This window comes from Pygocentrus nattereri, chromosome 14 (assembly GCF_015220715.1).
Source record: "Pygocentrus nattereri isolate fPygNat1 chromosome 14, fPygNat1.pri, whole genome shotgun sequence".
In the NCBI taxonomy this organism is placed as follows: Eukaryota; Metazoa; Chordata; class Actinopteri; order Characiformes; family Serrasalmidae; genus Pygocentrus; species Pygocentrus nattereri.
The window spans coordinates 15,359,504-15,372,338 of NC_051224.1; positions in this window are offsets into that span (position 1 = coordinate 15,359,504).

The following is a 12,835-nucleotide window of genomic DNA, read 5'->3' on the forward strand; positions in this document are numbered from 1 at the left end:
CATTATGGAAAATGTATGTCTACATCATACACTCAGACTGTCAGACAGACCATGTAATTTCACACTGAAGCTTGAATTTTGCTTGTGCTTCTGTTCATTTTTGTAGATTACAGTATGTAATATTTGACTTATTTTACCTGTGTGTGTGTGTGTGTGTGTGTGTGTGTGTGTGTGTGTGTGTGTGTGTGTGTGTGTGTGTGTGTGTGTGTGTGTGTGTGTTCTGTTCAGCGTTGGGGGAAAGTGGTAGTCCCGGATAATCAAATGGTATCATGGACATGTGCCCAGGGGCTTGAGCCACCAGCTGACCCTTGCGAGCAATTGTGAGAACAGCTGTGTCACTGTGGGAACTTTATTAGCAACACAGTGGTAAAATGAACTAATACATCGTGTGCTAACAGCAAGCAACACAACCCCCCCCCCCCCCACCCCCAAAATGCTTCCAACGTAAAGAAGCTGTTGCCACAAGCTGTGATGCAGTGAGATGCAATGAGCCGATTTTGGCCGATGCCATATTTCTGTTTTTGATACCTCATGTTGCTCTGTCATTCCACCTTGAAATGGATGAAGATAAACTCTTCAATGAAGTAGAGAAGGGAGATATCTCTACGACCCTTCCAATAAACAATTTGGAGAGAAACTGACAAAAGTTAGAGGTCAATACCTCTTGTGTTAGCTAGTTAGCTAAGTAGACTTAGCAGTTAGCATAACAGAGCTGCCCACCACCACAGTGTATCCACATAATGCTATTTAAACTGTGCTAGACTACAGATGTATGGATAAAGCATAACCTGTTGCCCCAAACAGCTGCACAGCTCCAAAGGGAAAGCAGCTACGTATAGATAGGACTGTGATTTGTTTATGCTTTGACCTGATGCGCACTTGATGTTTCCAGTGTGGCCATTCTGAAGGCCTTGTGATGCAATACTACATTTGAACACTCACTTGCTGTTAGGACAGTGTAACGTGTCATTGTATTGTGGCCAGTCATAATCCTGACACTGTCCAGGTATTTTCTAAACATCTATTGAATTTTCTCTTCAAATCACTGTGTAGCAACCGTTTCACTCTTGTCCGTTTCATCAGTCAAGCTTTCAGGTTTTTAGCAGTAAGCTAGTGTTCCTTTGAATCAACAGGCCACGCTGCCAAGAGGAGCTCAGAGGGGTTGCTGCCGTGTGAAGAGGATCTAGGATCACACCACACTCCTGGGTAAGAAGGACACTCATTGTTGTGCTTTGTAGTGTAACTAGTGGTTAGAAGTGTCTACACTCGTATCTTGTATCCTCCTCTTTGTTGCATGTAGGGGCAGTGCTGAGTTAGCAGTTCTTGCTGCCTGTTTAAGTGCCTGTTTAAAATAAAAGAGCCTTCGACTACTTTTTCTGCATTTTCTTCCCTACTGACACCAAAATACACATTGAAAAAAGTTTTCAAGCCTGCTGTGGCAGTACAATTTTTACAGAATATTTAACGGTTGGGATTTTAAGTTTGCTGCTTTTCCCATTTTTTTGTATGTTAGCTGTCTGATGTCATCTTGTATTGTAAATGTGCTCATTCGGGAGCGGATGCATGCTTTATAGGGAAGCATTGCATTGTTTCTTGGGTTGTCATTAATGTTAAAGTAATCATGGTGTAGTTTTGCCAAGATTGAAAAAAACATCTGTGTTTACAGAAGTGACGTGCCCAACACTATGCTTAATATGCCATCATCGTGGTACTGTCTAGGCCTTGTGTAAACTACCATGGTGTCATTAAAAAAAATCACTGACCGTTTAAAAAAAGGCAGTCAGATAGGGGCCCACTAAACATTTGTGTCCAGGGGTCTATAACCTAATGATAAAGGCCTGAGCAGTCAAATTAACACAGTACAGTAATCACATTCTCCTGTAATTAAGTAATATAATGCATTTCGGAATAAAATCTTATGATGCGCTTGTGTGCTGATGGAACACGGACGATGACTAACAGGTTATTCTGTTGTTTTCAATGCAGTCACGGTGGACAATCAAGGCAAGTCAAGTCAGCTTTATTGTCAATACTACAATATGTACAAGACATACAGTGGACTGAAATTGCGTTAGTCTCAGTCCCTATGGTGTAACAATAACTTTAAATAGACTATAAACACTAATTGTAAAAATAAACATTAATTGTAGAAAAATAGAATAATAAAAAATTATATAAATACAAGAGGTCCTGAAATTAACATGAAAGTGACATACGGCATATACAGATTAAGGTCTGTGGGTATAAATAGTGCAAATATAAACAGTAGTGCAATTAGAATGAGCTTGTGGAGCAGTTAAAATAATGAGTGCGTAACAGAAAGTCATGGGTGCCTAACAGTCCCTGAGAATGTCAGAGTTGCTGGGGAGAGGGAGTCAGGAACCTGTGTTGTGGGGGGGGGGGGGGGGGGGGCAGAAGAGGGGAGCAAAGTAGGGAGAGAGTTGAGCATCCTGACAGCCTGGTGGATGAAGCTGTCCCCCAGTCTGCTGGTCCTGGCCTGGAGACTCCACAGTCTTCTCCCTGATGGCAGCAGGCTGAAGGAGCTGTATAGTGAGTGAGTGTGACCACCTGCCATGCAGAAGGCTTTCCTGGTGAGACGAGAGTTGTATATCTCTTGGAGAGAGGGGAGGGAGGTGCTAACAATCTTCTCAGCAGCTCTCACGATGAGCTGGAGTGTCTTGCGGCAGGATGCGTTGCAGGCGCCGTACCGCATGGTGATGCAGCTGGTCAGGATGCTCTCAATGGTACCTCTGTAGAAGGTGTACATTATGGGGGCTGAGGTTCTGGCTCTTCTCAGTTTGCAGAGGAAGTAGAGGTGCTGATGAAATCTCAAAATCTCGAACTGTACCACGAGCCCTTCGAGCTTCAAGTACAGCTTGGCTTGACCCGCCATCCTTCAAGGCGTGTGGAAGACTAACGTCAAGAATGTTCTCTGTACTGGCACCCAAGTAGTGGAATGAACTCCCACTAGCCGTCCGTACAGCAGAGTCTCTTGCTGTCTTCAAACGCAGACTGAAGACACATCTCTTTACACAGCACTTAAATGAGCATTGAATTATAAGCTGCACTTATGTTTTATTGTATTGCACTGTGTATTGTAGTTTATTGTATTGTATTTTATTGCATTGCATTGAATGGCACAGAGTTCTATGTTTAACTCTGTTCCTTTTTCTCTCTGTATCTACAGTGACTTTTTGTATCTAGCAGTATCTGAGTTCAGGACTGTATTTTTCTCTATGCTATTGATAACTAGCAAAGATACTTTCTCTTGATAGACAAAATACTTCTTGTAAGTCGTTCTTTGTCTCATCATTGTTGCTGATGAGACCCACCACAGTCGTGTCGTCTGCAAAGTTGATGTGTTACATGACCAGCCGTTCAAAGCACTTCATGAGGATGGGAGTGAGTGCAAACGGACGGTAGTCATTGAAACAGGAGGGTAATGCTTTCTTTGAGAGAGGGATGATGGTGGTGGCTTTCAGGCATGTGGGGACAACAGCCTGACTCAGCGAGATGTTAAAGATATCTGTAAAGACATCTGTAAGCTCCCCAACACCATACCTCAGCACACAACCAAGTATGTTGTCAGAACCAGGAGTTTTCAGAGTGTTGATCCTGCTGAATGATCACCTCACACTGACTGGGCACAGCATCAGCACCTGGTCTCCAGGAGGGGGTGGACGAAGAAACTGGGCAAAGAAGTTGTTAAGCTTATTCAGCAGAGAGGTGGAGCTGTCAAAGGTCTGTGGTGGGGACTTGTAGTCCGTGATGGTCTGTATCCCCCGCCACAGGCTCTGTGTATCTCTACTGTTGCTGAAGCAATGGGCCATCCTCCTCGAGTGTTGCCTTTTTGTCTTTCTGATGCTGTGGGACAAGTTGGTCCTAGCTGCCCTCAGGCCCATCTCGTTTCCTGCTGAGAAGGCAGCATTCCTAGCCTTCAGTAGCCTGTAGACCTCCCCTGTCAGCCATGGCTTCTGATTGGCCCGAACCGTGATGGTCTTGAGAACAATTACATCCTCAATGCACTTGGATGTGTATCCAGTGACTTTGTCAGCAAACTCCTGGAGATCTGTGGTGGTGTTGTAAGTCACCACTTGTTTAAACACATTCCAGTCTGTGGTGTTAAAACAGTCTTGAAGTATGATGCTTTCGTTGATTTGATTCGATCGATCTACAGATCCCCTAAAGCTATGATAACAACTAATGGAGTCACTTCAAATTCATTTTCTTTATTTAGGGGATGCAGACATGGCTGTGCTGTGTGTATCGAGCCGCTAACTGAAGCTATCAGAATTAATCCTCAGGATTTAAGATCGGTTCAGACATCCATAGGATATCACTTTTTGTGGACGACATTCTTTTATTTTTAACTAATCCAGAAATGTCTCTTTCTTATTTGCAGGATTTGTTGCAATCATATAGTTCTTTAAGTGGATTTAAAGTTAACCTTGATAAAACTGAAATCATGCCACTTTCTATATTGAATTATAAAACTATAAGTCATAAGTTTCCTTTTAAGTATACACCTACAAATTTTAAATTCAATTTAAATTCTAGGCATTCTAGTAGATAGCAATCTAAAAAATCTTCTTGGCCTGCTGGAGAAGGTGAATAAGGATATTAGTAAATGGATGGACCTCCCATTCACACTACTTGGTAGAATTAATGCAATAAAAATTAATATTTTGCCCAAATTTCTATACGTTTCAGTCACTCCCTATTCAAGTACCAACATCTTTTTCACCTCTCTTAATAGACTGATTAGACAATTTATATGACATGGTAAAACTCCAAGGAGCAGCTTACAAAAATTAACTCTGGAATACAGTCAAGGAGGATTACGACTTACTAATTTTAAATTTTACTACTGGTCCACCCAAGATAGATTTTTAGCCCAGATATTTGATAGGGGCCGCCATCCTTCATGACTAAATATTGAAAAATTAGAAATAAAAGAGGAGACCCCTATAAACCTAATATATAAATGGGATATAAAGTTAGCCAAAAAATCAACAGATAACCCATGAGTTTCCACCTAGTGGGGAAACTAGGAAACCCCAAACATGGGGACAGCTTCAACAATTATTTGGACATGAAGGATTTCTCTCATGTAAAACACCCCTATGGAGAAATGGATTACTTCCACAGTTCCTTCAAAATAAAAATTTTAGTGAATGGCCCAAAAAAGGAATTCATCTTTTAGAACATTGCTACAAGGAAGGAGTCTTTATGCCTTTTGAACAGATTAAACATATATATAATTACATGTTATAGTTATATTATATAATATAATTTAAGCAATACTTTTTTTGTTACCTACAGCTATGAGACTTCATCAGAACTAATAGTAAATATAAATGGAATCTACGCACAATGACACCAATGGAAAGGTTCTTTCATTCAGATCAGCCACTTCAGAAAATCATATCAAACACATATACAGCATGATTGAAATCTCCAGCCAAGATGACAAAAGCATCAGGGTGGGCTGTCTACTCATTCAGTGCCTCACTCCTGTTGTTGTTATTGGAGCTCTGATGGATATAAACAGTGACGATTATAACCGCAGTAAATTCACTCGGGATGTAGAATGGTCTTAATAGAATGGTAGAAAGCACTTAATAGCTTTAAACTCCACTAACAGTGAGCAGTGTTTGCAGACCACAGCAGCATCTACAGAACTACAGTGGAACTACACTCTCAATAAAAAAGGTACTAAACTGTCACTGGGGCAGTACCTCTCTTGTCACTGGGGTGGTACCCTCTAAGGTACATCTCAGCACCTTTAGTCAGGGAACATAACTGTACAATAATCCATTGAAATTGAAATTGTCTAAGTTGTACTGACTCCACACACCCTGTCTCATCTACAGGCTTTTTGTTTTACTGTTCTGTTTTAAAACATCAGGTTATGAAAAGGTACAGATATGTACTTTTCATCTGGGAAAAACGTATTTAAGGTTAACAGTTGGACCATAAAAACCACTGTTGTACCTTTGAGGGTACATTAACATTGTTTGTACATTGAATGCTTGAATGAAAAATGTAGCTGCACAGAACCTTAATTTCTAACAATGTATAAAGAACATGCAGCATCTATCAGCAGAGGGAAGTAGTGTTCTTCTCTTTTTGGGATTATTTTGGTCAAACATTCAGTGCTTAAGCTCCAAAGTCAGAGATATGACCAATCAATATATAATGAAATTAAGTACAAAAGAAATTATTAACTCAGAATTAATGGCAAAAATGTCATTTTAATTAAAAATATATTCCTTTACTCACTAATTCTGTAAATAGTCGCTGTCCAAAGAAAAACATGTACAGTATCTCCATTCTTTTTCCATATTTACTTTTTCACTTAATTTGGGTCTGGCTGCTGCCCTTCATGTTATGTGAAAACCTCATGATGATTGGACCAATAGAAGTGCTGTCTAAAAATATATATTTACATTAACTTACATTGAAAGTAAAGAATGTTTTTGCTTTCTCCAGTAAAATCACCAATTTAGAGAGGTTTTTCTTTGGACAGCAGAAAATGTTACTAGTTACTACCCACCCCTGCTAATCATGCTAATATGAAGCTGAAGGATGAAGATCTCAGTGATGAAGGAGAGACCCAACGTCACCTAAGCAGACTAGTCTCAATTCTCATTGAGAAGCAAGTTTGTAAGCTTCATGTTATTTGGTTAAGATTGTATTGCCAGGCTGTTTTTAGATTGATGCTAGTGGTTAGTTTCTGGGTTTTCAAACAGCAGAAGCTGTTCATCATTTTAAGCAGCATAACTGTCTTTGTCTTGTTCAAAGGCAGGGATACTGTCAGGCCTTTTATATGCCTTTGAACAAGACAAAGACAGTTATGTTGCTGAAAATGATGGCTATTTCTTTCTAAATAAATGTCTGAAAATGGCTTTTCCTTGTATTTTCCAACTGGTACAGATATGTATGGATTTTATAGAGTCACAATAATATCATAGTAATGTAGTGAGTAATGAGATTTCTTTCTCCGGGAAGTTATAGGCAAAGTAATTCCATCACAGTTTAAGAGAAGCAATTAGTAATGTGTAATGGATTACTTTCTTTAGTACCACCCCAGCACTGGTGTTCCACAGACAGTCCATATGCTCAGTAAAGTATCAGCTGAGATAGTGTTGATGAATCCAATGTGCTGCTATAATCATATCACTGTCATTTACTTTGATCACTGCATGTCCGATCTGAGCATCTAACAGCCTGCACTACAAACCTGTTACATATTACAAACTGCCACAGTGTTAGCTGCCCAGTAAGCAATAAGCTTAATCAGAATCAGAAGTGGAGAACGCAGGATTTGTCTAGATCAGGGATTCCTAATCCTGCTGCTGGAATCTACCTGCCGCATTATTTGGTTTCTAACCAAAACCTTAACTCAAGTAAAGGTGTCATGTCATTAAAATTATAACTCAGAAGTACAAGTAGTTTTGGAAAAACATGAGCAAAAGAGATGAACAAACCAAAAAATCCAAAGTACAGTGTTCTCTATAGAACTGCAGAAGAACCTAGTTTTATCCAGCCTCGTCCAGCATAGAACTGAAGTTCATTATTACTGAGGTTTGTGCTGAACCAGCACAACATAATTAGTAAATGTAAATAAATTGCATGGATCACAGGAAAAGTCTAATTTCATCATGTAACTGAATAAATTGAACTACTTACTACTCACTTCTTATGCTAACACTCCTGATTTAACTGATATCTTATCCTGATTAATCTCATATCTTGAGAGTGAGCTAATGACTCAAATGAACGACTAAGAGATACTAAAATGTCCACCAATAAATTTGGCCATAGGTTCAGCAGTAAATCAAATGTACACAGTTTACACTTTAACCCCAATGTCAATCAACCAATATATGTTTGATATACGAGGCCCACATAGTAGAAGTCTGTCTTCAAATAAGAACTGGGTGTATTACCTGTTATCTAGTCTGGTAGCTCCAATACCAATTTAAAGAAGCTTCAGATGCCACAAATGTCTCAAGTGATTGATTGCATTTTATGTAAAGGGGGAAACTGTGTAAACTAGATTTTTCACTAAACCATTACTTTTACAACAAAGGTGGGCTTGAACTGTATATATTATATCTTTTTTATCCAAGCACACTGTGTTTGAAAGTTTAGGGCTTAAAAGCCCAGGTGTTATTCCCAGTTTTGTGCTTTCATGCTGTCAGGGGCCAGCAACAGAGGAGCATTTTGGGAGAAAGTGGTTTCCTTTGGCTCGTTGATGCTATCTGTGTGTCTAGCTGAAGTTGTGGCTCATTGCACAGCAATGCTTCAACTTTTCAGCTCTGACTTAGACTAGAAAACTCTACTCAGCCAAGTCTGGCAATGTGAGACAGTAGTATGACGAATCAATGAACAAAGGAACAATAATAGCACCTTTCTAAAAACTACATTTTCGTCTTTAAAAAATGTTTTTAACATTAATTTATTCACCTATATAGCAATGTCAACCATGGCCATTAATGTCAAATTATATGTATGATGTATTATGATTTTTTAAATAACTAAATAAATAAATATAGAATACTCGCTCTATATATAAAGTACTCGCTGTATAAATGTGCAGACCTCAATTCCAAATGCAAGAATAGAAAGCAATGCTTTGTAAATCCACACTGACCTGTACATAAACCACTTTTTTTCAAAGAAAACATATGTACTTCACTTTGTCAACATTGTTCTTTTTTTGTAAATATATGCCTATTCTAAAATTGATGCCTACAACACATTCTGAAAAAGTCAGGATGGGCATTTTAAGACAAGAACTGTTCAAAATAACATCTTAGACAGGGGATGCAATCATGCTTGGGCTTAAAAGCAGAGTCTTTTATAGGATTGAGACTTGCCGCTTTGCCACAACAAAGTTCTGCAGTGAGTGATTGGAAGGATTTTAGGTATTTCACCAGATTCATACAGTGCAAAATATCATCAAAAGAGTCTGAAATCTGAATAAATTGGTATAAAAGGCAAGGCCAAAAACCCCAAAAAACATTCCTCTTACCTTCAATCCGTCAACATGCTTCTGTGATGGATATTACCACATGGGCTCAGGAATACTTTAATTGCATCCTCAAATTCAAGTTAAGACTGTACTACGTGCAGCAGTAGCCTTAGAAACACCACTGATTCTCTGGGCTCAAACTCATCTGAAATAGATTGATGTACAGTGGAAACACGTATTGGTGTGTCAACCTTTCAGATAATTTATGGAAATAACAGACAGGGTGTTCTTCAGGCTAAAGAACAAAAGGACCTTGCAGATTGTTACCAGTGTAAAGTTCAAAAGCCAGGATTTGTGTCACGATTCGCCCCTCCCAGTCCTGTCCATGTGTTGTGTTTTGGTCTAGTCCACGTGCTTTTTGTTTTGGTTCCCGATCTGGCCCCTTGTTTAGTGATTGTTTCCACCTGTTTTCTGTCTGTCCCTCGTTATCATTTAGAAGCAGTTAGACTTTGTCTTTTTCAGGACCGTCCATGCCTACTTCAAAATGACAGTGCTAAGCCACATTCTGCACGTTACCACAGATTGGCTGTGTATTCAGAGAATGTACGTGCTAGACTGGTGTGCCTGCAGTGCAGGTCTGAAGTCTCCCTTTGAAAACATGTTGTATTGTGAAGCACAAAATTTGACAATGAAGGCTTCACAGCTGAAGCCCTTTTTAATTTTGGTTGCGCAGCTGAAGACTCATACAATGGAAGAACAGCAAAAAACAGAACTTTCAAAGCTGGTGTCTAAAATGATTTGGTAAAAATTTTGTATGAGTATATATTTTACCAAAAAAATGTTCAAAAGGTAAGTACATGTTTTTGTGCTGTTTTCAATTTAATGTAGGTCAAAACAGAATGAACTAATCATTGCATTTTATTTTCACATACAGTGCCAACATTCTTGAGATTTGCAATTGAAGTATGCCATACTTTCCAGTTCAATCAAACACAGAGAACATATACATACTTCAACATTTGCAATTGCAATTAATGTTGATATATTATCACATACTTTTCATCTTGAAAGTGTACTTATCACCCTCCTTATTCATATAGGTTGTTCATTATAAAGAGCAAAAAATGTGATTTTAAAAATATTATTATATTATTGGGATATAGACACATATGGCAGTTAGTGAAAAGTCTTTGAACAGCTGTTTGGGTATTTCAAGGGTTAAAGGGTTAGTGCAAAATGCTGCTTACTTCAATAGTGGACAAATGTATTGTACCTCAATATTTAACCAGACATTTCAGTATTAAAACTGAATGTCACCCTCCTGCATTGGGGAATTGTGTATAGCAGCAGACTCTGAGCATGTGTGAACGTGTATGCATGCTAAAATGTGCTTGTGTGGGTGGATTAGGTAAAACCACTCAAAGCCACTCAGATGCTTCTTCTGAGAGTGCCTGTCAAGGGCTCTCAGTGCTAAAGTGTCCAGCGAAAGGTGCATCATCTCAGGCTGACTTTCAGCATCCTGCCCCACTCTGGGTCACATCAAGAGACTCTCCAACATCACATCATTCCAGCACTGCACTTCTAATCACCGTGAAGAGCATATCAACACATGTGTGTGGTGCTATATCATTTTATAGACATGTTACAACAGAGTTCACATTTGAAAGAAACAATGTTGGAAAACAAAATGTTTTGCTGAAGTTTTGAAAGCCTTACTTAAAAATTGACAAGCCTAAATATAGAAATATAAATGTAACAAGTACATTTTAAAGGAACTGTAATAATTTCCTCACATTTTACAAATCAGAGTTTGTGTAAGAGTCAGAGATCAGAGATTTATTCAATTTAAGGTACAAGCTATTTTTGAGGAGAATAGATGTAAGATAAAGTCATTTGTATGTTGAAGGAAAGAAAACATCAAGAAAACTGGAGCTCAGAATTATACTGAAAGTTATAGAAATTTAAATATCATATGTTTTCTGCTTTTTTCCTAAAATTGAAAAAAATAACTTGTACTTAAAGGCTATTTTGACTGGAATTAAATAATTGCACAGCACTGTATGTCCAAGTGAGAAAAGTGCATTTGAAGCACATATGCTAAAACCTAGAACACTTAATATGCAGGTATGAGACTTCGTCCAAGTAGAGAGAAAAAGAAAAGTGGATGAAATAGGGACTGATAATGTGATTTCAGGTAAGATGACTCTTTTCTTTTCACTCTCTGGTAATTGCGTGCACACACACACACACACACACAAACACACACACATTCACTTAGTTGAGGGCAGATGTGTGTATTCACAAGTGGAATCAAATGATGCTCTTGCTGTTTGCTCCCCCACACAGGCCAGCTCTCAATCAGTGACTCAGTCTGGTTCCTCTGCTCACATATACACAGACACCTTAACAGTACTCTGAAGTGCTTTTAGCGTTCCATGACTAAACTAAACTTAACAAACTAAAAGAATTGACCAAGAGTGCAGAGGTAAATGTTTCGCTGGGGTGATGAGCAAGGCCACATGTGACCTCCTCCTTTTTGTCCAATGTAGCACCTAGTATTATCAGGAATGTCAGCCTAGTCTTTGCTTTGTGCCAGTTTGTAGGAATTCAAAATGTGTTCTTTGTCACTGATTTCCATGAATTGACTGATCATGAACGAGCTGAAAAAGACTGCATGTTTATAAAAATTCACAATCTCATAGAAAGAATTACAAACGTTTGGGATTAGGGTTTAAAGCAGATTTTAGTTTTGCACAAAATCCAACAAAACCATTTTCTGTCTTTGAATTAATCATATTACTATCCTACAATGTTACCAACTATGAAATTTAGGTAATGATATCATTATATCATTCTATCATTACCAAATAACTTTGAGCCATTGCTGTCACATGTTTATGTCTGTCTGTCTGTCGGTCTGTCTGTGTGTCTATCTATCTATCTATCTATCTATCTATCTATCTATCTATCTATCTATCTATCTATCTATCTATCTATCTATACACACTATATTGCCAAATGTATTCACTCATCCATCCAAATCATTGAATTCAGTTCAGGTGTTCCAATCACTTCCATGGTCACAGGTGTATAAAACCAAGCACCTAGACATGCAGACTACTTCTACAAACATTAGTGAAAGAATGGGTCGCTCTCAGGAGCTCAGTGAATTCCAGCATATTATTGTGATAGGATGCCACCTGTGCAACAAGTCCAGTCGTGAAATTTCCTCGCTAAACATTCCACAGTCAACTCTCAGTGGTATTATAACAAAATGGAAGTGACTGGGAACGACAGCAACTCAGCCACGAAGTGGTAGGTCACAGGATGGGGTCAGTGGATGCTGAGGTTGGTCGCCAACTTTCTGCAGAGTCAATCGCTACTAGAGGTGGGTAATACAGGTCCAAAAAGTAAAAACCCTCCCCAGGATTTCGTTCCAATCGCCTGAACACCTTTGATGCTGGTTTGAGCAAATTAGAGAAGTCAACAGTTGGAACAAAATCCTGGGGATTACTAATTGTTACTTTGTGGTTGGCCTCTTCCTGTTCCAACATGACTGCACACCAGTGCAAAAAAGCAAGGTCCATAAAGACATGGATGAGCGAGTTTGGTGTGGAAGAACTTGACTTGCCTGCGCAGAGTCCTGACCTCAACCCAGTAGAACACCTTTGGGATGAATTAGAGCAGAGAATGTGAGCCAGGCCTTCTCGACCAACATCAGTGTCTGACCTCACAAATGCGCTTCTGGAAGAATAGTCAAAAATTCCCATAAATACAGTCCTATACCTTGTGGAAAGCCTTCTCAGAAGAGTTGAAGCTGTTGTAGCTGCAAAGGGTGGGCCAACATCATATTAA